This window comes from Pseudorasbora parva, chromosome 5 (genome assembly GCF_024679245.1).
Source record: "Pseudorasbora parva isolate DD20220531a chromosome 5, ASM2467924v1, whole genome shotgun sequence".
NCBI lineage: Eukaryota > Metazoa > Chordata > Actinopteri > Cypriniformes > Gobionidae > Pseudorasbora > Pseudorasbora parva.
The window spans coordinates 46,290,313-46,316,728 of record NC_090176.1 but is presented as its reverse complement, the minus strand read 5'-3'; the positions used below and the strand labels follow the sequence as shown (position 1 = coordinate 46,316,728).

Sequence of the window (26,416 nt, the reverse complement as noted above, 5' to 3'; positions counted from 1 at the left end):
CCCAGAAGCACTCCTGTGAAGAATGTACTGCTGTACGATAACACTTGATAATGTGCAGTATGTGCCCATGATGATCGTGGTATCAAAAGTGCTTTGAGTTCACTTTGGAGAAGACTCTCAATTAGTCTTAACTTTTTATAGGCAAAACATTTACTTGCCGACATTAGCATAAATGCTTACTTTGGTGTGTGTGGAATCATACTTTTTTTTAGTATGTTAATGAGAATGTCAGATCAGTATTGGACTGGTAACAAGTTTGGGAAGATGTAACTAACACACTCTGGCATGAAAGACACATCTTGGATTTACCCAAGATCTTGTTGTGCTCTCATATTGTTAATGAGTTTTATACTTATCTCTTCTATTTTGACATTTAGGGGTCATTTACACAACACTGTTTTCAACTAAAAACAGATTTCTGGCCATTAATTTTCACAATAAGGGCATTTTGGGGGCCTGCAAATGCAAGCTTTTGAAAACGGAGTGCAATTTTTGAAAAACGATAGCATGATCATAGTGCAAACTACAAAAATGTGAATTGATCTAATGCTAATTTAAAGCTGCTTTTAAAAAACATTAATTTAATAATGTTGTTAAATGTGATCTTAAGCAAATCTATATTTGAGAATCCATTTTTATCATGGTTGAAGCTTGAAGCTTTTGTATTGCCCTTTGTGTTGGATTGACTTGTTTTTGCAGATTCATTGATGGTAGGTTTTGTAAAGGATGTGAGCGATAGAAAGAAAGTCCTCCTGTTCTCAGCCCTCCCCCTCAGGGTTTGTGAAATGTTGTTCTGAAGAACGCATGTTGTGTAACACCTGGGTTTGAGTCTTCTTTGTGGACTAGCATGCCACGCTTGTTAACACTGAGAGGAAATAGAAGTGTAGCACAATGGCAGGTTAAGCTTCAGCGGAAGAAGGATTTTTATTGCTTTGTGGAGTATTGACATGGACAATCATTTTAACAATGAATCACTCAAAGTAAATATAACCCTCAAAGGGTTATAGAGTCATTTAAAATAATTAATATCAGATTTATGATAAAACACAAATTTCATTGTCTTTTAAACTCGTAATCAACCAATTATTTCAAAATAGTTTTTATTTCAATACATTTAGTGTCGGTTACTAATGAGAAGCACATAGCGTGCGCTTTATTTATAAAAGCCACATTTTTCTTATGCTATTTCATGCATTCTGTTCGATTCTCATGCTAAACATAGCCAAAAATAAATAAATAAAATAAGTTGGAAGTATGATGGAGTAACACATGGGTTACGGGAGCCGTCGTCTGTGCTGTCATTTTGTTTGTGCACAACGAAATCAACAATTACATTAAAGCTGTGTGTTTCTGTCACATGCCTGTCCTGTCTTGTGTGCACATGTGGGTTTTTTCTTGTCTCCGGTCTACTGTCAACCCCGCCCTTCTTGTTATCTGATTATTGGTTAATTTGCCCCACCTGTTCCCTCTTGATTTCTTCCCCTTATAAGCTCCTTGTGTTTGTCAGTCTGTGTTGGATCCTTGTATATGTCTCGTCATCGTCTCCCGGTTCCCTGTGTGGTATGTCTTCAGGTCATGGTTTTTGATTATGTATTTTGCCCCCTCGTGGGTTTTGTTTTATGTTTATGTTTATTTTTGTTATAAATAAATATATCATTTTCTGCACTTGAGTCCTCGCACCCTTTTCCCTTGTCTGTGACGTGACAGAAGGATCCAACCATACAATGAGGACTCAGCAGAGAAGTTCTCCCTCGGTGCCAGTTCCGGGGGTCCCGAGTCCGGGAATCCCGAGTCCAGACATGGCCTGGAGGGCTGTAATGGGAGGGTTTGTGGTGGCAGTCCTGCATGCTTGGGAGAAGCACAGGGTGTCATCCACCACTCCGGTGGTCCCAGTTCCGGTGGATCGTGTTCCGGTGGTCCCAGTTCCGGTGGATCGTGTTCCGGTGGTCCCTGTGCCGGTGGATTGTGTGCCGGTGGTCCCTGTGCCGGTGGATCGTGTTCCGGTGGTCCCTATGCCGGCGGATCGTGTTCCGGTGGTCCCTGTGCCGGCGGATCGTGTGCAGGTGGTCCCTGTGCCGGCGGATCGTGTGCAGGTGGTCCCTGTGCCGGCGGATCGTGGTCCGGTGGTCCCTGTGCCGGTGGATCGTGTTCCGGTGATCCCAATGCCGGTGGATTTGGTTCAGGTTGTCCCAGTGCCGGTGGATCGTGTTCCGGTGGTCCCAGTGCCGGTGGATACTGCTGGACTAGAAAAGTTTCCCCAAGGCTCTCCGTGCGCCGCTGAGGCGTCCTGCTCTCCGTGCGCCGCTGAGGCGTCCTGCTCTCCGTGCGCCGCTGAGGCGTCCTGCTCTCCGTGCGCCGCTGAGGCGTCCTGCTCTCCGTGCGCCGCTGAGGCGTCCTGCTCTCCGTGCGCCGCTGAGGCGTCCTGCTCTCCGTGCGCCGCTGAGGCGTCCTGCTCTCACCGCGCCGCTGAGGCGTCCTGCTCTCACCGCGCCGCTGAGGCGTCCTGCTCTCACCGCGCCGCTGAGGCGTCCTGCTCTCACCGCGCCGCTGAGGCGTCCTGCTCTCACCGCGCCGCTGAGGCGTCCTGCTCTCACCGCGCCGCTGAGGCGTCCTGCTCTCACCGCACCTCCCTGGCGCCCCCTGCACTGACCGCACCACCCAGGAGTCCTGCTCTCACCACGCCGCCCTGGCCGCCTGAACTCTGCGGGCCGCCTGAACTCGGTGGGCCTCCCGACCTCAGCGGGCCGTCCTGGCCATTCAAACTTTGTGTGCCACCATGGCCTCCTGAACTTTTTGTTTTCCCCATGTTTCCCTTGTTGACCCCTCCCTTGTCTGTTCCTTCCTTGTTTGTTTCCCCTGTCCCGCCCTGGTCTGTCCCTCCCGTGCCCCCCTGGTCTGTCCCTCCCGTGCCCCCCTGGTCTGTCCCTCCCGTGCCCCCCTGGTCTGTCCCTCCCGTGCCCCCCTGGTCTGTCCCTCCCGTGCCCCCCTGGTCTGTCCCTCCCGTGCCCCCCTGGTCTGTCCCTCCCGTGCCCCCCTGGTCCGTCCCTCCCGTCCCGCCCTGGTCTGTCCCTCCCGTCCCGCCCTGGTCTGTCCCTCCCGTCCCGCCCTGGTCTGTCCCTCCCGTCCCTAGTGGAGCGTCTGGTAGCCGCTCCTTAAGGAGGGGGTAATGTCACATGCCTGTCCTGTCTTGTGTGCACATGTGGGTTTTGTCATGTCTCCGGTCTACTGTCAACCCCGCCCTTCTTGTTATCTGATTATTGGTTAATTTGCCCCACCTGTTCCCTCTTGATTTCTTCCCCTTATAAGCTCCTTGTGTTTGTCAGTCTGTGTTGGTATATGTCTCATCATCGTCTCCCGGTTCCCTGTGTGGTATGTCTTCAGTTCATGGTTTTTGATTATGTATTTTGCCCCCTCGTGGGTTTTGTTTTATGTTTATGTTTATTTTTGTTATAAATAAATATATCATTTTCTGCACTTGAGTCCTCGCACCCTTTTCCCTTGTCTGTGACGTGACAGTTTCTGGTTTAGAGGGAAAGATAACCTTGTTCAGCTTCCCAAATAACTCAATGTTAAGGAAAAAGTGGATGCAGTTTGATTTTCCGAAGCAGCAATAGAGTTCTACAAGTGTGTTTGTTTGTTCCTGGTCATGATTCGAAACCGCAGGCGGTGAGTGAAACTGCATCAAATATCTGTTTTGTTGGCAAATGGCTCGTAAGTGCATATATGGTAAACACCATGAATGTATATAGTGAATCAAAAGGATAAAGGCATGATGTATTGTGTGTGTGTGTGTTTGTTTTTCTGACATATCAGGACACAAATATGTATAATGACATGGGTATGATATGGGTATGACAAGGGGAGGTTGAAATATGAGGACATTATGTCCCCGTTTTTCAAAATGCTTATAAATCATCAGAATGAGTTTTTTTGAGAGAGTAAAAATGCAGAATGTTTCATGTGATGGGTAGGTTTAGGGGCAGGGGGGGTGTATGGGGATAGAAAATATGGTTTGTACGGTATAAAAACCATTACGCCTATGGGATGTCCCCACATTTCGTGACTCTTTAGCTTCGCCCACTGCACGCCTCCACGAGCTCTGCTGTTTTCAGAAAGAATCGGTACAGTGTATCTGTCTTTTATAAATCTAATAAATCTAAAGACTTTTTCAGAGATTCGAAGGATGCAATGCTACTCTATAGATACTCAAGATTAACATGAGACTGGCAGAAACTCTCTATGTACCCTTAGGTGTTTTGCTAGCCATAGGTTATGCTCCGAATGCTTTAGTAACTTCTTAGTGAATGATGTGCTGTGTACACTTTATACTTCCCACATTATTTTATTTAAAGTATAAAGTAAAAGTATAAGGTGTTCGTAATTTTTTTGAATGATGGCTCAAAAGGATAAACAATGCAGACACATTTTTACAGCCATCTTTGATCATATTTTCCAGGGGTATCATATTATTATTATTATTATTGCCAATAGTTCTGTCCATGACTGTAACTACTGCATAAATATAATTTATTACCATAAAAATATTAAATACAAAAAGAGTATTAAACTAAAATAGTACTATCATTTCATTGAAATAAAAAAAAGTGTTTTTGCTTTTGTTTTCTTAAATTTTGTGTAAAAATATCTCCCCTTATAGAGTCAAAGAGATGTAAAAAATATGTATTATTGCACTCTAAACATGAACAAAGTTGGTTGCATTACATTGTCAGATACACAGTGTGCTTCATTTCAAGACAGCCATCAAGTAATGATACAGTGGTTGTTCAGTGTCAAATGTTGATAACCATAACTGATTCAGTGAATCATTCATCAGATTCAGATTAAGCTTGATTCCTATTTTGTTAGTGAAAAACACATTATTTACAATTTTATTGCACCCCATAAGGTTTTTATTTTTGCAACAAAAGAATAGAAGAAAATGCTGCCAATTACTCAATGCAAGCTACAGTTTACCAATTCAAAAACTACAGAAATAAATACTTAAAATGTAAGTCTTGCCTTAAATGAATTTTGTTAGCAGACTATATTTTAAATTACAATAAAATACAATAATATAGGCTGTATGATATATTAAACACAATATTATATACTGTAAAAAAAGTAAAATTGGGCACAATGCACTGTATAAATATGAAGGAATTTTGCGTGTTGGTTTTTTACAGGTGTTTTACCTGTATTTTGAATTACACATTGCATTAGTTTGTGTTTTAAGAGTTAGCGGAAATGTCCGTAAAATTACTGGATAATGTTCTGGCAGAAAATTACCAGTACATTTTTTTGTTTTTATTTTTGATAGTGTATATCATTTCATATATGAGCACATCTGTTCAGGTTTGTTTTTGCATGCAGCTTTTTTCATTGTTTTTAGTGACATTGAGATGAACACTATTATTATTTATATTTTATAGAATAGAATAGAATAGAACAATGTTTTCTTGATGTTATTTTGCTGTACAAATAGAAAAGGTAAGAGTCTTACGTTAGTATGCTATTTTGAAGCGAGCTCATTCTCTGAATCACTCTATTGAATAAAGTGTCACTTCCTATGTCTGTGTGTTGGGACAACAGCACAGGTCTGTTGGACACAGTGCCGCCCCATTTGCGTTGTGACAGACCGCCGGCAGGGTTTCCCCTCCCGCCTCCGCTCTGTAATTATCTAATAAGGTATGTGGCGCAGTGAAAGTTACCCACAATCCCTCCCAACATTCCAGTGTCCTGCTGGCCAGCAGAAAACAGTGTGTTCTCTGTGCAGAGCCTGTGAGGACCACTGACCTCTGCGCCACTCCCTCCATGCTTTAATGAAAGTATCAATGCTTCAGGAACTATACCTGACCCCTGGCAGACCTCTCTGATCACTTTTTGTGTCTGTGCATGCTTGCTTACCTGAAGTTATCTGTCCTATCACATTAATATTTATTTTAAGTTAAGATTAAGTTTTTAAAGGTCAAACTGTCTCTCTCTCTCTCTCTCTCTCTCTCTCTCTCTCTCTCTCTCTCTCTCTCTCTCTCTCTCTCTCTCTCTCTGAAACCTAGTGATCTACTGACATAGACAGCATTATAAGTCAAGTCAACTTTATTCATATAATGCTTTATACAATAGATGTTTCGAATTGGCTTCATAAAAATAGCAATCGACGCAAACTTCATCAAATAGCATCTTAGGTTGCCTTTAGTGGGCGCCATTTGTATTTTCAAGGTGTGTGTATGTTAATATGTATGTATGTACGCATGTACGTATGCATGTATGCATGTACGTACGTACGTACACACACAGTGCCTTGCGAAAGTATTCGGCCCCCTTGAACTTTGCGACCTTTTGCCACATTTCAGGCTTCAAACATAAAGATATAATTGTAATTTTTTGTGAAGAATCAACAACAAGTGGGACACAATCATAAAGTGGAACGAAATTTATTGGATATTTCAAACTTTTTTAACAAATCAAAAACTGAAAAATTGGGCGTGCAGAATTATTCTGTCCCGTTACTTTCAGTGCAGCAAAGTCTCTTCAGACGTTCAGTGAGGATCTCTGAATGATCCAATGTTGACCTAAATGACTAATGATGATAAATAGAATCCACCTGTGTGTAACCAAGTCTCTGTATAAATGCACCTGCACTGTGATAGTCTCAGAGGTCCGTTTAAAGTGCAGAGAGCATCATGAAGAACAAGGAACACACCAGGCAGGTCTGAGATCCTGTTGTGGAGAAGTTTAAAGCCGGATTTGGATACAAAAAGATTTCCCAAGCTTTAAACATCCCAAGTAACACTGTGCAAGCGATAATATTGAAATGGAAGGAGTATCAGACCACTGCAAATCTACCAAGACCTGGCCATCCCTCTAACTTTCAGCTCGTACAAGGAGAAGACTGATCAAAGATGCAGCCAAGAGGCCCATGATCACTCTGGATGAACTGCAGAGATCTACAGCTGAGGTGGGAGACTCTGTCCATAGGACAACAATCATTGTATACGTCGTATACTGCACAAATCTGTCCTTAATGGAAGAGTGGCAAGAAGAAAGCCATTTCTTAAAGGGGGGGTGAAATGCTGTTTCATGCATACTGATCTTTTTACACTGTTAAAGACTTGGAATCCCATACTAAACATGGACAAAGTTTCAAAAGTTAAGGTGGACGTTTGATGGGAGTATTTCTTTGTCAAAAATACTACTTCCGGTTAGTCATAAGTTTCTGCAAGTTTTTTGCGATCATGCATCCCCTTTGACGTTAATGGGGGCGGAATTTCCTTGTATGGGCCTTACGGACAATTCTACCGGAAGAGCGTGAGAGAGAGAGAGGGAGAGAGCGAAAGTAACAGGCTACGCCCATCAAAGCGCTGGCTCGTAGGCTGCGCTGCACAGGTAATGTGCACAATTAACAATGACATCAAAAAGTGCGTTTTTGGTTGCCAGACCAAGACAGTCCTGCACAGATTCCCCAAAAACCCCGCGGTAAGGCAACAGTGGATGGAATTTGCTTTTCCGGATCAGCAACTGAGTTGCGCGAATGTTTATATCTGTTCGCTGCATTTCGGTGCCGACTGTTTCATAAACAAGGCCCAGCTCGACGCCGGATTTTCCAATCGCCTAATGCTGAATGATGGAGCAGTCCCAACGATAAAGGTCCCAACGTTAGAACCGCGGGCGGTGAGTTAGACTGCTTCAAATGTCTGTGTTTTTGCCTATGCTCATCAAGTAGCCCAAACATGATCACGTATAGTTAATTGATCAATGGAGCATGCGATGTGTAGTGCGTGTACATTTGTTTAGCTGGCCACTATATGTGTAACTTTATGTTTGTGTATTGTAAAAGCACTCCAAACAACAATACACAAAGAGTGGGGAAATATGTTGAACTAAATAAGCGCGCTTCTTCATTCAAATGCACTACTATTCCGTGTCTTTCTATGTAAACACTAGCCTGCCGTGCAAAACCAGTCCGCTTAATAACGTTACAATTGTCTACACAAACCACGCGTAAACACACACACACACGTGCACAACTGCACTTCTCACATGTACACCTTCAAAGACAAAAATACGACGATATAATTCAAGTATAAATATGTAAATAACACAAGCCGCTAAGCATATTATATAGTTAGTGTATAACTTGTACCACATAGAGACGTCCTGCTCTAGTCGTTTTTGCTGCTGCTCCTGTTCAACTGCAGCCTCTGCGTCTGATTCCGGATCATAGATGTATGGCTGTATCTGATTAAAAGCCATATTTTTATTTTGAATAAAGTTTTTTCCCACTGTTATTGATGACACAGCTTTACGACGCACTCAACACAACACAATAGCAGCAGCGCGCACACGTCATTATTTAGCTCCGCTCACACGACACGCCCCCACCCGCTCGGCTTTTTTCGGAAAGACTCGGAACAGCGCATCTTTCTTATATAATTATTAAAAAAATAAAGACTTTTCGGAGATATGCAGGATGCAATGCTACTCTATAGGTACTCAAGATTGACATGACACTGACTGAAACTGAGTGTTTCACCCCCCCTTTAAAGATATCCATAAAAAGTGTTGTTTAAAGTTTGCCACAAGCCACCTGGGAGACACACCAAACATGTGGAAGAAGGTGCTCTGGTCAGATGAAACCAAAATTGAACTTTTTGGCAACAATGCAAAACGTTATGTTTGGCGTAAAAGCAACACAGCTCATCACCCTGAACACACCATCCCCACTGTCAAACATGGTGGCGGCAGCATCATGGTTTGGGCCTGCTTTTCTTCAGCAGGGACAGGGAAGATGGTTAAAATTGATATGAAGATGGATGGAGCCAAATACAGGACCATTCTGGAAGAAAACCTGATGGAGTCTGCAAAAGACCTGAGACTGGGACAGAGATTTGTCTTCCAACAAGACAATGATCCAAAACATAAAGCAAAATTTACAATGGAACGTTTCAAAAATAAACATATCCAGGTGTTAGAATGGCCAAGTCAAAGTCCAGACCTGAATCCATTTGAGAATCTGTGGAAAGAACTGAAACCTGCTGTTCACAAACAATCTCCATCCAACCTCACCGAGCTCGAGCTGTTCTGCAAGGAGGAATGGGCAAAAATTTCAGTCTCTTGATGTGCAACACTGATAGAGACACACCCCAAGCGACTTACAGCTGTAATCGCAGCAAAAGGTGGCGCTACAAAGTATTAACTTAAGGGGGCTGAATGATTTTGCACGCCCAATTTTTCAGTTTTTGATTTGTTAAAAAAAGTTTGAAATATCCAATAAATTTCATTCCACTTCATGATTGTGTCCCACTTGTTGTTGATCCTTTACAAAAAATTACAGTTTTATATCTTATATCTATAAATATAATATATATTCTGGCGGTCAGTGGTGTGCATGTTGACTCAAGGTGAAAGAGTAAAAATCAACTTCCAGCACCTTTACTTGCTATACCGCTGACCACCGGGAGCTAGTTATTTTAATCTAATCGGTACGCTAAACATTTTTTACTTAAAACAGCTTCAAGTACGCAACTATGTTGAGTATGTTTTTTTTTTTTTTTTTTACACATTTAGTTATATGAACAAAAGAAAGTCAAGTAAAGCTGACAATTTCTTTAAGCAAAAATATAATATTTATATTATAATATTTATATTATAAATATTATAATGTGTTATAATATTATAATATTTATATGTGCAGTTTACTTAATGTTGTATTCAATTTATAAGTTTATTATGTTAGGTGAACACATTTATCATTTTAATTTACCTTATTAAATTAACTGCTTGTTCTACAAGTGAAGGTGGAAAACTTTTAAATAACAACAAGCATTTTTTAGAAACAAAATGCAAAAATAATCTCTCAGAGGGCAGGAATTGCATCCAATAAATGTGTGTCTATGAGTGCCCACAGCCTAAAACACAGCCATCACTCTTCTGCATAATGGTAACCACACACTTACAGAAACTGAATATAAACTAACAACATTTTTCCCTTTACTGAAAAACATAAAAACATTTCAATCCCTAAATTATCTCTCCTAATGCAGTCCCTTGCAAAGCATGCTGGGAACTACAGATCCACTGCCCAGCTTGTTCGTTTCACTCAGCAATGTTAAGCTGACCAAACAAACACTTAAGTAAAGCTAACAATACTAATTTTTAGTAGAAACAACCCAGTAAATTTAAGTTCATTTAGTTACTTTAGTTCATTTAGTTACATTTAGTTACTTAGTTTATTTTTTGCGTGTTGTTGTAGCCATAGTTTAAAGTGGATGTCATGACAAATTTGAATTTGTTTTTCAAACATTTTCAAATAAATATTTTAATTTGAAATTAAAGTATCTGGTCATGGATCTTTAAGTGAAATTCCACTTAAACAATCCCAGCCTTACATATAGTTGTCACACACATGTGAGAATCCCTAAGAAATACCTGTGGTTATGGTGAAAAAAAAAGTTTTATACTTGAGGATGAAGGAAAAAAAAGTTTACTTTCAGAATGAAAGGTTGAATGAGGATTGAAAAGTTTCCAGCTGAACCAATGCAGATTCCAGTGCAAATCCTCAACACATTAATGTGTTTAAAATGTCTCTGCTTGTTGCAAATTCAGAAGCAGATAATAATGGGCATCTGATAGTGTCTGATTAAATTAGATCCTCTAAGGTTTAGCTGACTTTTAGATTACAGGATGACAAATATGTGCTAGTGTTACAGGTGAGAGTGATGTTTAAGCTGCCAGTGAAGTGTAAGTGAAGGAAATGCCAACACAAAGGACTGTACGCTTCAGGTTACTTCATTCCTTCACTGAAGGCCTTTTGGAGGATATCGTTTTTCCAATTTCCCAATGCTCACGCTTGGCTTGTCCAGAAGGAAATTATAGGTTGCTTGACGTCAAAATCTTGACAGTCCGCTGAAATTTGAGAAAGGGATTTACACATTATACCTTTTTCATTCACAGGAGAAAAGAAAACTAGGGTTGTCAATCGGTTATAACTTTTAATCAAATATTATTACATGATATGCTGATAAATTAACCAATGTTTGGTGAGAAAAGTGCCAGCAATGTTTGTGCCAGCAGCCATATCACCCTGTAGCCCAAGACTGGTTTCCCACTGAAGCTAAGCAGGGCCGAGCCTGGTCAGTACCTGGATGGGAGACCAACTGGGAAAACCAGGTAGCTGCTGGTAGAGGTGTTGGTGAGGCCAGCAGGGGGCGCTCACCCTGTGGTCTGTGTGGGTCCTAACACCCCAGTATAGTGATGGGGACACTATACTGTCAAAAGAGCGTCGTCCTTCGGATGAGACGTTCGGTCCTGACTCTGTGTTCATTAAGAATCCCATGGCACTTCTCTTAAAGAGTAGGGGTGTAACCCCGGTGTCCTGGCCAAATTCCCTCGATTGGCTCTTACCAATCATGGCCTCCTATTAATCCCCATCCACTGAATTGGCTCTATCACCCTCTCTCCTCTCCACCTATCTCTGGTGTGTGGTGAGTGCACTGGCGCCGTTGTACTGTGGCTGCTGTCGCATCATCCAAGTGGAGCTGCACACTGGTGGTGGTTTAGGAGAGACCCCTGACATGAGTGTAAAGTGCTTTGGGTGTACAGTAGTACATATGAAAGCACTATATAAATCATTTATTCATTCATTCATTCATTCATTCATTCATTCATTCATTCATTCATTCATTCAAAAGTTAAGACAATTCAAAAGCATAAATGAGGGTATTTGAAGTGAGTTGAATCTCTGAGTTTCAAGGACTCAATAATAAATAAGAATTTATAATATATTATAATATTAATATTTTATATATATATATATATATATATATATATATATATATATATATATATATATATATATATATATATATATATATATATATTATATTTGTTTATTTATATATTTATAAAGGAACTTGATCAAAATATTTATTTATTTCCCATGTCTTTATTGACAATTTAAAGCATGTATTGTGTAAATAATTATTGGTAATTGTTTTTACAAATATATTTGTTTTATTTCTATATAATTTAACATAGACCTAGAACGTGCTTTGCATTATTTATTTATTTATTTATTTATTTATTTATTTATTTATTTATTTATTTATTTATTTATTTTATCAATGTGCTAAATTCTGGTCAGAGTTATATTTTTATATTTATTAAATTAAATTTTAATTTACTTTTTTATGTATTTATTTTTATTAATTTAATTAATTTGTATTAATTTAATTTTAATTATATTATTTTTGTATTATTTTGTTTTATTTTCTCCCAGTCCAGGTTTGATGCGGCTTGAGTGAGGCACTACGTGCATCAGAACTCCTATGAATGGGATGGTCAGATATTTCTTTCAGAGTTTGGCTTTCAGGACATTACAGACCCACTGAGGCAGAAACCCCTTCACAAAGACTCTGTCAACAGAAGATAATGGAGTACAAAAGACTTTAATACAGTCACTTAAAGCTACTTTAATGCAGCGTGGGCATTGCTTTGAGGATGAAATGACAGTCCACATGATAGATTAAGGGTTAAGGGCAACTGTATTTTTTTTCCCAGAGTTACGCTTGCATGCTCTCTTTGTGGGGGTATAACAAGGCTTGTCTGACTTAAACACCTCTTTTGGGCTCAAGCCTGTTGCATGGGATGGACAGAATGTAGATTCTACGCAGTCGCTTCCGTCCGACTCTGTCTTTTTGTCTGTTGATGAATGTGGCTTTTATTCTTGATTTTTGTTGACACTTTCCTGCTGGAGGGATTTTCTTGTAGGCTTTCTAATACTTGGCAAAGAGCTGAGTCAATCGCACTTGGCAACCAGGAACTCCTAGGAAGTCCTGCTCGTCTCCTTTTGTGGCTTTTTAAAGGCCCGTGGGGTGATGGACAGGGTGCAACGCTCTCATAAAGCTCATCACATTGCTGATGTTGGGGATCACCCAGTTCTAGAGCTGCCTTGTTCTTGTAGAAGAGACGACTGTTGAGTCATGAGCTAATTAAAGGGGCATGGCCATCCAGGTTGGTCTCCTGTGTGTGTTTTTTAACTCTGGGAGAGGGTTGTTTTTCTCAGGGATCATAATATATCCCTTGGTCTGACATGCTGCATTTACTTTGAATACGCACAGGAAGAAAGCCCCACTTTTTTCTTTCCATTTCACGCCAAATGTTGTAACAAGCCAAGGCAGATAATTTCAGTTGACTTGCACGGACTGTTTTTAAAGGATAGGCTTGCAGACTTCCACATTCCGTTAAAGAGGAAAGTATGTACAGTGGAATTCTGAGTCCTAGTGGAGAAATACCAAGGAATACTGATCTTTTTCAAACTTTCTTTATTTTGACATTTCACAGAACAGCATTAAAATGCATATCGGAAGTGCACTTGGTAATATAATACCAATCATAATATATTTTCAAGACTCTTGTGATGATGCATCGACTTACAATTGGTTGAATGACGTGTCTGCCATAGCCTGACAGGGTCTGTATCGTTTATAATCGTACTTTTATACTTCGGGTTTTGGGTAGTAACCCGAGAACAAAAAGAACTACAAAATTCGACTGCTTTACGACATATACGTCACTTCCACCAACACCCACACTTCCTTAAATTCGGACGTGCGAGCCCAACTATCATTTGTTTGTCAGATGTTATAGTCATGTTCGAAGCCGCACAGAAAAATAAGAAAGCAAAGGTTTTGTTGGAGGAAAGCAATAAGATGAAATTAAAAAGTCATCGGATTAAAGGCAAGGCGAGGATCAACATGGGACCAGCGTTTGCTGGTTGGCGTTAGCTGAAGGAGCGTGCCCGACCGATGCTGATTTGGCTGTCCTGCTTGTTATGGTGATTACCTACCAACCAAACATTGAATTGAAGTATCATATAGATTCTGTAAAACGGTAACCAATAGACTACTATAATGACGCTGGCTTGTAAACGTGAGCATCGCGATCATTTTGCGTTTGAAAAAAATAAAACCCATGAAATTATATTCATATGACATGCTGAAACATGCCACTGACTGTACCTGGGATGAAGACATTTCACACGCGACGCCAGAAGAACACCTGCGTGTGAACTCCTCCTGAAGTGTTCAGGGGAACTGTTAGTGCTGCACCAACCCGCGGCACCACTTTTATGAAATTATTGGGCCCGCCCCACACCACTACAACCGGGGCGGGTTGTATATTTTTACAACCCGCCCCGCACCCGTGACCATTAAATAGACATACGGGGTCCGCGGGTTATGAGACGACCCGCGCATCACTAGTTCAGGGCTATCATGGTTAAATAGGCGCTCTCTTTATAAATAAACCACATATTTGAGCTTTAAACAACTACATTCTCACCTGAAACAGTTTTAAAACTACATTTTGTGACACATTAAATTTAGTATTTTTTAATTCTTCGGGTTTTCTCATCCGCTGGTCGGTGTGAGAGCGAGATGCATTCTGGGGTACTGGTTTGTCTGAAGTCCACAAGTCACCTCTCAATGACTCCTCGATAAAAGGGGAGGATTAAGGATGCATCTGGGGATTATAACTGTACTTGGCTAGATGTGAACTTTGAAGGGTTCACATGTAATGCAGGGATGTAATGCTTTGTGCAGGGATGTAATGACGTCACTAGAACCGTTTGTTGACTAACCCTCCGCCCACAAGAATACACAAAATAGGGGGCGTGGTCTTGTTGCTCTCCAACGTGGAGAAGAGCGCACATTCAGCGCTTGCATCTCCCCGTTATGGTAAGAGGTGGGACCTTTCCGGGCAAAGTGCGCTAAGCTGCTGTCCAATCACAACACGTGAAGCGCTGGCCCAATCAGAACTCGTTACGTATTTCTGAAGGAGGGACTTCATAGAACAAGGAAATCATCAGGCCGTTTTTAGGACAGAGAAAACAGCGCTGTACAGATAAGTAAATTGTGTGAAAAATACTGTTTTTTTACATGCGAAACATGAACTCATGTTATATTGCACACTGTAAACATAATCAAAGCTTCGAAAACACGCAAAGAACGGGACCTTTAAGCTCAGCATCTTGCGACATGTGGTCTTCACCTCACAGCCGGTGGAAAATAGGACACGGGCAAAAATCATGTTGATGGATGCGGTTATTAACGTTACTGTAGTGTAAAGCAGAGCAGGACCGAGTGTTGTAAAGCTGAGCATGGCCGCTGGAGCGATTGTTGAGCAACACACGGCTCGCGAGAAATGGGACTTTTATTATGACGGGACGGGACACCCACGCTATTTTTTCTTTTACGGTTATGAGTATGAAGTAATGCAGCTTTGTTTATCATATTAGATACATTTAAGTGTGTTTAAAATTATGTAAAGACGATGTAGGGCTGGACGATATGGCCAAAATTCATATCACGATATTTTTCTTAATTTCGGTCGATACGATATAATTCCGATATCGATATGAACTATATAAAAGCTTTAGAAAAAACTACTAAGAACTGCCACAAAGGATGTCTGTACCTACAAACTTCTGAAAAATGTATTGGCCAAGTCTATGAATAGTCCTCCTATAAAACTATATAATATTTTAGAAATAAAACCAGTAGGCCTACAAATAAATTAATGTTCACCTTTTATTTGTATTTAGCCTTTATATGAACAAGAAATGTGAAATCAACATCAAATAAACATAAGACTCACTTTATTAATATTAATATCTTTAAGTTTAAACTATAACATAGGCTGATTATATTATTCTTAATATAGATTAAACAAAAGTGCTTCAGCCAGGATTCAGCCTGACTCATAATATTCTAGCGGATGGATCTTCTTCAGATGGTGGATCTGCTTCACAGTGTACAGCGCTCCTATGCCGCAGACGCAGTTTATTGAGCATTTTCTTTTAAGTTTTAAATTTCAGTGAAGAACAATTCATAGCGCTTTATTTTCCATTTATGCAAAACTATAGCATATATTTAATGCTGCATTTATTTAATTAAAAATGCAGTAAACAACGTAATACAGTGAAATATTATTCTGATCTACATCTGTTCACTACGTGAATATATAGTAAAGTGTCATTTATTTCTGTGATCAAAGCTGAATTTATCATCATTACTCCAGTCTTCAGTGTCACTCATCATTCTCATATTAGGATTTGATGCTCAACAAACATTTATGATTATTATCAGTGTTGAAAACAGTTTTGTTGCTCATGATGCTCCTTCATTGCTTTCATATATTGTCGCAATCGTCTGACTGTCGATCGTCACCTTTCAGCTCATAACGATTTGTATGTATATGTAACGTTGTCCTTCAGGTGCAGCTCCAGCGTGACAGTAACGTTAGTTCTACGAATCCGCTTTTGGACTTTCTGTGAGAGAGCGTCCTCCTCATATTTAGATACGAATAAAATGACAGGTCATGCATAGATTATTTTTTGTCTCTGAAATTAAATCTTGATGTATTCACGTTGGTTTCTATGTTTACACTTGCCCGTGACCTCAAGAAGCGCGCAATCAACCGAGGTTAGAGAAAGCGGTCTTTAGCGTCCCTGTTAAATTGCCCGCCCTCGCTCCAGGTAACGCCGTTTGGAATCCCGCTCGGAGCGGGTCGACTAGGACCGGTGAGACCCAGTAAAAGTGCGGGGGACACGCCGAACCACTTCCACCCCACTGAATTAACGTTAGTCTTTCTTCTCTTATCAACTATTTCTTTCTCCTTACTTGTGGAAGTTCGTTCAGTCACATTTGTGTTGCGGTCAGGGAAACTCTTTTTGTAGCTAAAACTTGCTGCGTTGGATCTATCAGCCTACTACTGCTGAGCACTGACTGCGTTTCTGTGGTGTACGTCATCGCGCAAGTAGCCAATCATGTTCTGCTCTTTTCTGACGGCTGCGCCCTGAACGTCAGTCAGTGAGGAATGCTGTAATATATATCGAAATATCGGAAATGTGTTTAAAAATCATATCACCGTTATTGAAAAAAATTATATCGCGATATATATTGATATTGAATTATTGTCCAGCCCTAAGACGATGTTACTCTATGCATTCGCTCGACGGCTGCTGTGAAACTTGTTGCACACTGCTAAGAGTAAAGCGCTTCTGACAAACAAAACCGGAAACCGAGGAAGATGTCCTTAACAAAGGATGTATTTAATGAACGCAGATATGGTGCAATTGACAGGCCTCTTCCTCAAACTATGCGATGTTCCGGCTCCTTGGTTAAAAAAGCAATTTGCTCACAATTTACAAATAGTTGGAAACATTTGGAATATTGTAAGACCTCAATTGAACATAATATTTTTGGATATTTTACTGCAAAAATACTACATAGTGAACTTTTAACGACCATTGAGATGAGATTTTACCTCAAAAATCTCAAGAACAAAACAAAAAAAAGGCAGCTGGTGCCTCAGTGAGTACTTCGCTCATATAGTGCAACCAGGGAGTCAGCGCAGTTATGTAAGAATATTTTATTCTTAACTATGGTAAAACAATGAGTATTCAGCAAGTTTCCCCACTAATACAGTAAGCTACAGGTAAATCTTACACACCCTTACACCAACATGCTTTTGTCATCTTTTTAAGTTTAATTAATGTGCTGGCTAGATGCATTATAGTCATTAAAATTCAAAAAGGATTTAATAAATCATGGCCACGCCATGACCAAGAACGTCATAGTAATTAATAAAACTAGCACACAAATTCTCAATTCGTGTGAATTAATCATTATTTCATAGTTAGCAGCTCTTGGCTATGTACATTTTGTTTCGTGTAAATGTTATAAAATAAAACTAGATTGAATATCGGTACTCACAGTCTGATCGGTGTCCATCTTAAATTAGTGTTTTGGTGATTCAATTCCTGGTGCTGTCACAAAAAACTCGGGTCCTAGACTACGGTCTTAGGTCCTGAAACTGCAGCCTCCGGTTGTGCAGGAACACCCTTCTCTTTGATTCAGTAGCTGCTCTGACTGTTTCAGGGAATTAATTCAGTAAAGGATTCATTAGACTGATTCAGACCTGGGAAAGTGAGATTCATTAAAATAGTCTTTTGAAAGTAATTTAATGAATAGGAGTAGGACTACATTGGTTGCACTTGTTTAGAAACTCGTTGAAAGACTTGCATTTTGCCATTAATTTTCATAATGGGGTGGGCTTGCATACTATAGCGGATTACCCCATCTGAATCAAGTTGTAGTACATGCACTGCAAAGGGAAAACACATTTGTGCCACACCTCTGTAATTAAAACACGTGTGTGTCGTGTTGTCATCCTGATCTTGTGAAATGTGTGAGGATATCTCACATTCATATAGCGGCAATTGTTTAGTGAACAAAGCAATGCATTGTTCATTGGTCAGTTTTGAATCTCTAAGGGAATTATAGTCTTTGTGTTATTATGTGCCTTGAGGAGCTCAAAATAGCCTGATGAGCGCATGATTAGATTGATTAGATCATGCTCTTTGTGTTTGTGTCCTTTTCTCTTACTCTGTCAAAGACAGCGTTCACAGAAGAACTTGTGTGAATGTGGCCTTACTAGAGATGGGTATTCTGGTCATTTTGTCTACTTGAGTACAGATAAATCAACCATTCTTTTGCACTCTTTTGTAATTGCACATAAGCATCAGATGGACTTTTTGGGTTTGGATGGATTTTTGTACCACTTTCTGCATTCTTTTTCAGGGTCTCATTTCATGAATGTCATGTTTTCAAGATTTCATATATTAAAAAAACTATAGTATAGTAATATTTGTCTTTCAGGAGTTAAAGTCAATTTATGTTTTCAATTAATGTAATCTAAAATTACTGTCATGTCCATGTACTTATACTCATCGTAAGTTCATACTTTAATTTTTGTAACACAGACCATCTGGAGATGATGAAGATATGATCTGTGAAGAAAGAAAAAGCATCTGTTTTTATGTGCATGGCTGTTGATGCCAGTCAGACAAAGATTATTTGTGCTGTTTTATAGCACCTATTCAGGTGTGTTTTACACCTGTGTTCCTTTGATCTAACACTTCTATGAATGATAAAAAGAGCTTATCAGACTATATGAGTCTTCTGCTCACCCACCATGACGACAAAAAGTCGGTGGTGTGGCAGTGCCTTCCAATTCAGAAATTATTTATACTACAATGGCTGAAAATACATATGAATAAACACAGGCATAATACAGACAGATAATACACAATGTTTGCACTGTCAAGATGACAATCTGATTGGAAATGAGCATTCCGTCAACTCTGTTTGAAAGCCTGTTTCTGTGTAAGAGCAATAAATACAATAGACAAAACACAATTACGAGCTAAAAATTAATTGTAAGAAATTACATTTAATTTAATTTACTTTGGTTGTATTTAACAGCATTTGACTTTAGGGTAGGGTTGCTGTTGTTGTTTTTAAAAATAAAAAATATATATTTTTTACTTGTCTATTTTGGAGCTTGAACAGCTGTTTTACAGACCTGAAGATGTTTAATAGCAATGCATCGATATACAAATTTTGGTTATTTCGATACTGATAACCGATAATTTCTTATATTTGGAAGTCCCAAGCACTTCCACATAAATCAAACATATACAATACAGTAGCCTAGTCTGAACTTAAGTGTAAGATTCCTTAACATTTAAAATTAATTTTACACTCCTATGGTCACGGATACAAAATAAAAGGGAATATCCTATGCATGGGCAAAAATGAAATGCTTTTAATTAAACCATATTGTTGATGAAAATAATACAAGAAAAATAAAAGTGCTAGTTATTAATAATTATTGGCATATATATGGACAAACCCAGCGGTTGTTAAATGTTTGCTCAAAGTGCTGGGCAGTTTTATTTAACCTAACTATTGTTTAAAAATGACTATATGGCTGGTTTAAAATGAACCCAAAAGGTTGGAAATTAAAAATCTGACGCATAATTACTGGAGGCAATCAAAATAATCAAAAGGTGACCATTTATTAATAAGCAATTTAATAAAAAAAAAATATATATATATAATAAGATATATATATATATATATATATACTGGATGCCAGCCGAACTAAGCCCCGCCCACACATTTTTTAGGTCGGGCGGTTCGGTCTGGCCTTGCTCCATAGAGGAGTAATTATCCCCGAACAGAAACTGTTCGGACCAATGAAATCATCAGGGCGGGCTTTAGACGATGACGGACAGATGATCAACAGTAACGTTATCATGCACGTCATCAATGGAGTTTGGATTATATTTTTTCAAATCCTAAACGGAGAGCTTTTTTGTATTCACCTTCACAATTTCTCTCTGAAATGATGATCATGTTGGGTAAGTACTCTGTGTATCATTAAATTATTGTATTTTTTTACAACACCGGCAAAGATTGTGTATTCCAGCCTGATTTCAGTGCACATGCAGACAACTACTAGCCCTAAGCAATAGCTTCTCAGGGGGTTCTCCAGGGGAAAAATGGTGTTTGGGGGGGGGGGTAAAATGTGTGTTATTTTGGCAAGGATGCCTGCTAAAATTCGCACTCATGGGTCTATATATCACATAATAGTCACTTCAACCCTTGGGCATAGAAAACAACCCGCGTGGGAAAAAAACGCGGATTTGGCAACACAGTGCAGTTGAGCTCTGTTGACATTTGACAATGCTTCGCTTCGTTGCTCTGATTGGTTGTAGCTCTATCCAATTGAGGTCTTTCCTGGTTCGGTTGAAACACGCCCCATAATCACAGCCCAATGGAGCAGTTTCAGACTCATATTCTGACTAGAATTGAGTATGACCACGTCAGGCTAGGTCACCCTTATATATATATATATATTGTTTAAAAATGTGTGTATTGCTTGCTTAAAATGAACACAAAGTATGTTGGAAATGAACATTTATTAAGTTTAATTAAGATTATTAAAAAAAAATTATATATATAATCTTAATTAAACTGTAAGACTGAAAAAACTAGTATATGCCGAAATGTCTGAATGAAGAACAAGGACTCTCTGAGAAAATAAAGGAAATTAACATCTGAACTGTCCCTCACACACCACTGGAGACGCAAGTCTCACCTCACTATCAGCTAATCTACATCTTTCCCTATATACCCCGTCTCCCCCAATTCCTTCCCTGTCTCATGCTGAGATCACCTGAAAATACACACAAAATCTCTATATTACAATGTCAATCCACACGATCGAGTATCATATGTGTTTGATATCGTTTGAAATGTCTCAGTGCGACTGGTACAAATATCTCAACTCCACAGAAGTAAACTAGAACATCATGAATGTTTTAAGGGTTTAAAGATATCTTTCCTTGGTGTATGGTGGGTGTGGCTTTCAGCCATTTGGCCTCTCTTCTAATCAAGTCTATAGAACTTGATCAATGCAAATTCCTATTGTGATGGGTATGTATCTGGTTCTGGGTATTTAAGGAAATGTTGCAAAGAGCTCAGGGCTTGACACTTTAAACCGGTCAGCCCGTAATGCTGGATGTCTCAAGATAGCCAGCATTATGTAATTTTCAGAAGTCAGGTATACATTTCATTCTTTACTTCAGAGTATTTGATGTTATATATGGATTACCTTTGAATTGACTATGTAATTGGCTTTATACATTTACCTGACTGTTAAATAAATTGTTACACTTTTATTGATTCTGACTTGCTCTGGAATTATTCAGGTTGGGTATAATTTCAACAATGGGTTAAACGGAATAATTAAATGTGTAGTTAAACTATTAAAAATGAATGACCAAATAACCAATTGGCATTCTAACCCAAATTCTAAATTATCATTAAATATGGAGTCAGATAACGAGGAATTGGAATAAAATCCCCTTTTCCCCGCTGAAAAGACGAACGCGCAGCGACCTTCACCCGCCGATCGTTAGCCTCCATTGGGACGATTTGGGCGGCCTTACAAAATGTTCATTTCCAACATACTTTGTGTTCATTTTAAGCAAGCAATACACACATTTTTAAACAATATTTGAGTTAAATAACTACACAGCTGGTCGGGCATATATTTAACCCAACCGGTGGGTTAAAACAACCCAATTACTGGGTTTGTTCATTTCAACCAAACTTGGGTTGTTTTTAACCCAGATTTGTTTAGAGACTGCACATGACTTTTTGACCTCAGAAAAGCATAAAAAAATGATTAAAAAAAGGTTTGCCAGTGTTGTAAATTCCCATTCATAGCAAACATGAGAGTGGAGTAACAGGAGGAAAGTGAAATTATGTGGAAGGAGGAATACAATTGGAGGATGAGAGAACGATGGTGATTAGCTGTAGTCTTTGAATGAATGCACCTCTTCTACATGGCACCATTGGACAAAGTTTCTGTATATGTAGGTGCTATATAGCACCTAAAGTGGATCACCTGTGAATAATTGTTTATGAAAGACTTGCGCTGCACATTGCAATTGTATTTTCCTTTTTGAAGTGATTCTAATCTATAATTCTAAGCCATTCAAAAACTTCTCAGCTGAAGGAAATAATCCATTGTTAATCAGCTTTAATACATCAGACAAATTGTATTATAAAGGCCGATAAACATAAAAAATGAACATGTATCATCTAAAACCGACATGGTGTCCGATATATATTGTGCATCCCTAAAGATTCATTTTTACATTTGTCTCATCAATCTCATGTATTTTTGTAACTGTATACTGAGGCTGCTCTGATTGATCATTTCATGTAAGATTTGTAGGATATTTACTGTGTGATGAAGGTCAGATCTATTGACAAACGTATGAGCAGAGCTATCAGCGCTCGCTGTTATCTCTTCACAATCACTGAATGTCACCTTCAGCCAGACGCTCGTGTCTTTGAGCCAAACACGTGTGTGAGTTCAGAGAGGGACTTCTGCTTTTGTATGGCAACCGTTTTAATAGAATCTGTCAAGCAGAAGAAGCCTGTGATCCGTCACCAGGCCCGAGACTGTGAATGTTCAATATCGGATGATTTAAAACGCTTAATGAAGTGTCTGAGTAGCTGTTAGAATCTTGAATGCAGGAGATTTCGCTACTTTGCTAATCTCAGTAAAGCGTGTGCTGTGTAAAGTGTGTTTCTTTGGTCTGAGAGGCCCATGGCATGTTTTCTATAGTGTTTTTAGTCATCTGCAGATGTATGGTATAGTCTAGTGTTTATCTGATGTCTTGAGACTTCAAAGTTCTCAACAAGGAAGCAAAACAAACTGAGCTTAATTTAAGTCAAAACACCTCTTTCTTTAAGTTTTTTTTAATGAGCTTTTTTCCATAGTTCATGGGTGACACTGTAACTTTAGAATCATTCTATGCAATACTTTTTATGTGCTCATTATATGTGATTTAATAATGCTCATTGCACAATTTAAACTTTTTAATTGAGCATAGTGGAGAATATTAAATCATGTTGTCAATAAATTAGATACATCATATTAGATACATCTGTGTGTGTTGAAAGTTGTGTTATAATGCTACTCTGTGTGTTCGCTCCGCGGCTGCTATGAGACACTTGTTCACACTGCAGTGAGCTAGAGCAATTTTAGGCACGGTAAAACATGGTACTCGCGGTAAATCAAGAAAACCCGATTTAAACAATAAGACTGACTGTGTTGAGCTGTATAACAATGATTAGTTTAATGACGATGAATGTATCCAAACAGTTGCTCACCTGTCTAATAAAACACATCATATATATTTGAGCATCTTTGGTATTTCCATGGTTTTACAAAATAAAACCGTAAATCGAGGGTAATTTGGGTATGATGTCACTGATAGGCGACCGACGGTCCATGTCCTGGTTAAAATTGCATATTTCTCTGGATTTAAACATTCTTAGAAACAGGTCATACAAATATATAACATTATTCTAGTGGTTTTGGGATATTTAAATCCAAAAATCTAACAGTATTTTTGTTGTTGTTGTTGTAATATCCCTAGCTAGTTTGACATCATACCCCTGGAAGTGACATCATTCTGGAGGGAAAACAAAAGAAAACATACCAGTGAGAATTAGAAATGATGTTTTGTGATTTAGATGGTTTGTTTCACTTTAAAACATAATTACAGAAATCAGTCACTTCAGAATATGATTAAGAAAATGAACTTGTTGACATCCCGCTAGTCTCGTCTCGCGTATAGACCTTCAGACTGGCGGCAGATAGCAGCTTTCATTAGCCAAGGACCCCCATGAGGCCGTCGACTGACATGTAAAGCAAGCACGTACAACTCTTGGATATATATGCATTTACATTTTTATTTTATTTTTTACATATTTTGAAAATATTTCAAATACATATTTCAGCGTTTAGTTGATCATAATAAGCACTTGTAAACACACCAGCTTTTTTTAATGAGAGGGTTTGTTTTCAGGCAGACGTTTCCCCTAAATCCTGCAGAACTCAACCAATCAGTTGACAACTTCAAAACTCCTCAAATGTTTGCAATTTTGTGTGCCTTGTGCGTCAGCCGTTCAGCCAGTGGTCTTTAGGTGTGACGTCTAAGACTAACTGCGTGCTAATGACTAACTAGCTTTATATTTCCTTTTTTAACTTTTTTTTTTTTAACTTTTAGGCTATTGTGTAAACAATCAAGTTATAATTCATAAAGTTTTAGTGTTCAGAGTTTAACATGGTAATGTATAACAGGAATGAGGCATTAACAGGCTGCGGCGTTCCTCTGTGTTCCGTTTAATGCAGGAACTCGCCTAAGAACAACATCTTGTGTGTTTTGACATGCACGGCTAGTTTGTGTGTATGCCATGCAAGCAGTAGCTGATGACGCCGAGGTGAGGAGTGACTGAGAAGCAGGCGGAGAAAACGGATGATTATATGTTATTGTTCTGTGATCAGTGAATGACATCAGAAGTCACTCACTACGCCTCCTACTGAAGCACGACCACACAGTCAGGAGTTATACCTGTGTGTGTGTGTGTGTGTGTGCATGTATCGGTGTCAGTGTCAGTAAAGCTGCTCAATTGTTCTTCTTAAGACAATAAGACATTGGTTATTGGCCACAAGGTGGAGGTATTGTTAAAACAAAGCACAATCACCTTTGTTATGGTCAAGCTGTTGGTCAAGATTCAGAGACCGTTTCATTGTATGTTCCATTGGATTGGATGAAATTACAAATATCATGATATACATATATATACTAATATATAATACATTTTGTATGTACTAATATACTAAAATACACTTATATTTACCAATTTTATATAATTATTTTATATTAAATAATAAATAATAATAATTATAATTATAACAATAATTAATAAATAGGTTATAATTAAATGCTCAATAATAATAATAATAATAATAATAATAATAATAATAATAATAATAAAATGATAATTAAATACATAATTATATATTACATTTTTAAATGATTAAAAATAATAATAATAATAATAATTATTATTATTATTATTATAACAATGATTAATAAATAGGTTATAATTAAATGCTCAATAATAATAATAATAATAATAATAATTATTATTATTATAACAATAATTAATAAATAGGTTATAATTAAATGCTCAATAATAATAATAATAATAATAATAATAATAATAATAATAATAATAATGATAATTAAATGCATAATTATATATTACATTTTTAAATGATTAAATAATAATAATAATATTATTATTATTATTATTATTATTATTATTATAACAACGATTAATAAATAGATTATAATTAAATACTCAATAATAATAATAATAATAATAATAATAATAATAATAATAAATGATAATTAAATACATAATTATATATTACATTTTTAATTTATTAAGTACTACTACTACTACTACTACTACTACTACTACTACTACTACATAATAATAATAATAATAATAATAATAATAATAATAATAATAATAATAATAATAATAATAATAATAATAATAATAATAAATTATTATTATTAAATTATAATGTTTAATAATAATAATAATAATAATACATCTTTATTTATGGTTGTTTTGTGTTTAGTGTTTTTTGTTATTTTGTTTTGGAAGCTGATCATAACCCAAAGATCACCTAATGGAATAATTCTGGATTTAGTGCAAAATAGCTTCATATAAATGTAGCTTCATATTCATGTAAAACTAATATTATAAAAATATCAGATTCTAAATTCTGACTGAATGAGCCACATTTGAAGCCACTGTAAAACAGCCAAAATGTGCCCATCTGTTGGATTGTATATTAATTATGAAGTTCTTCTTCACCCTTGTTTGGTACACATCCCACTGCACTTCATGTTTATTTGCGCATATACGGGCAGTCGTGCCCGTTCAGATTGATCCACCACAGTGGAAACTAATATCTACAGTACCAGTTGACACATTTGTATTGTTGCACAGTATTACCTAATTAACCCTGTCATTTCATTAAAGGTGCACTATGCAGCTTTTGTCCACTGGAGGGCGCCTATGCAAAACAAATGTGTAGTTTGATGACGCAAAGTGTGTGTGTGTGT

General features: G+C 38.1%; 1 protein-coding gene and 1 pseudogene across 5 annotated transcripts in view; both read left to right on the top strand.

The window, feature by feature from the left end:
* tns1b (tensin 1b) overlaps window positions 1–26,416 on the top strand; it is a 288,631-nt gene that overhangs the window by 11,475 nt on the left and 250,740 nt on the right. The gene's annotated exons all lie outside the window — the stretch shown is intronic.
* LOC137076234 (5S ribosomal RNA) lies at window positions 11,063–11,179 on the top strand (annotated as a pseudogene).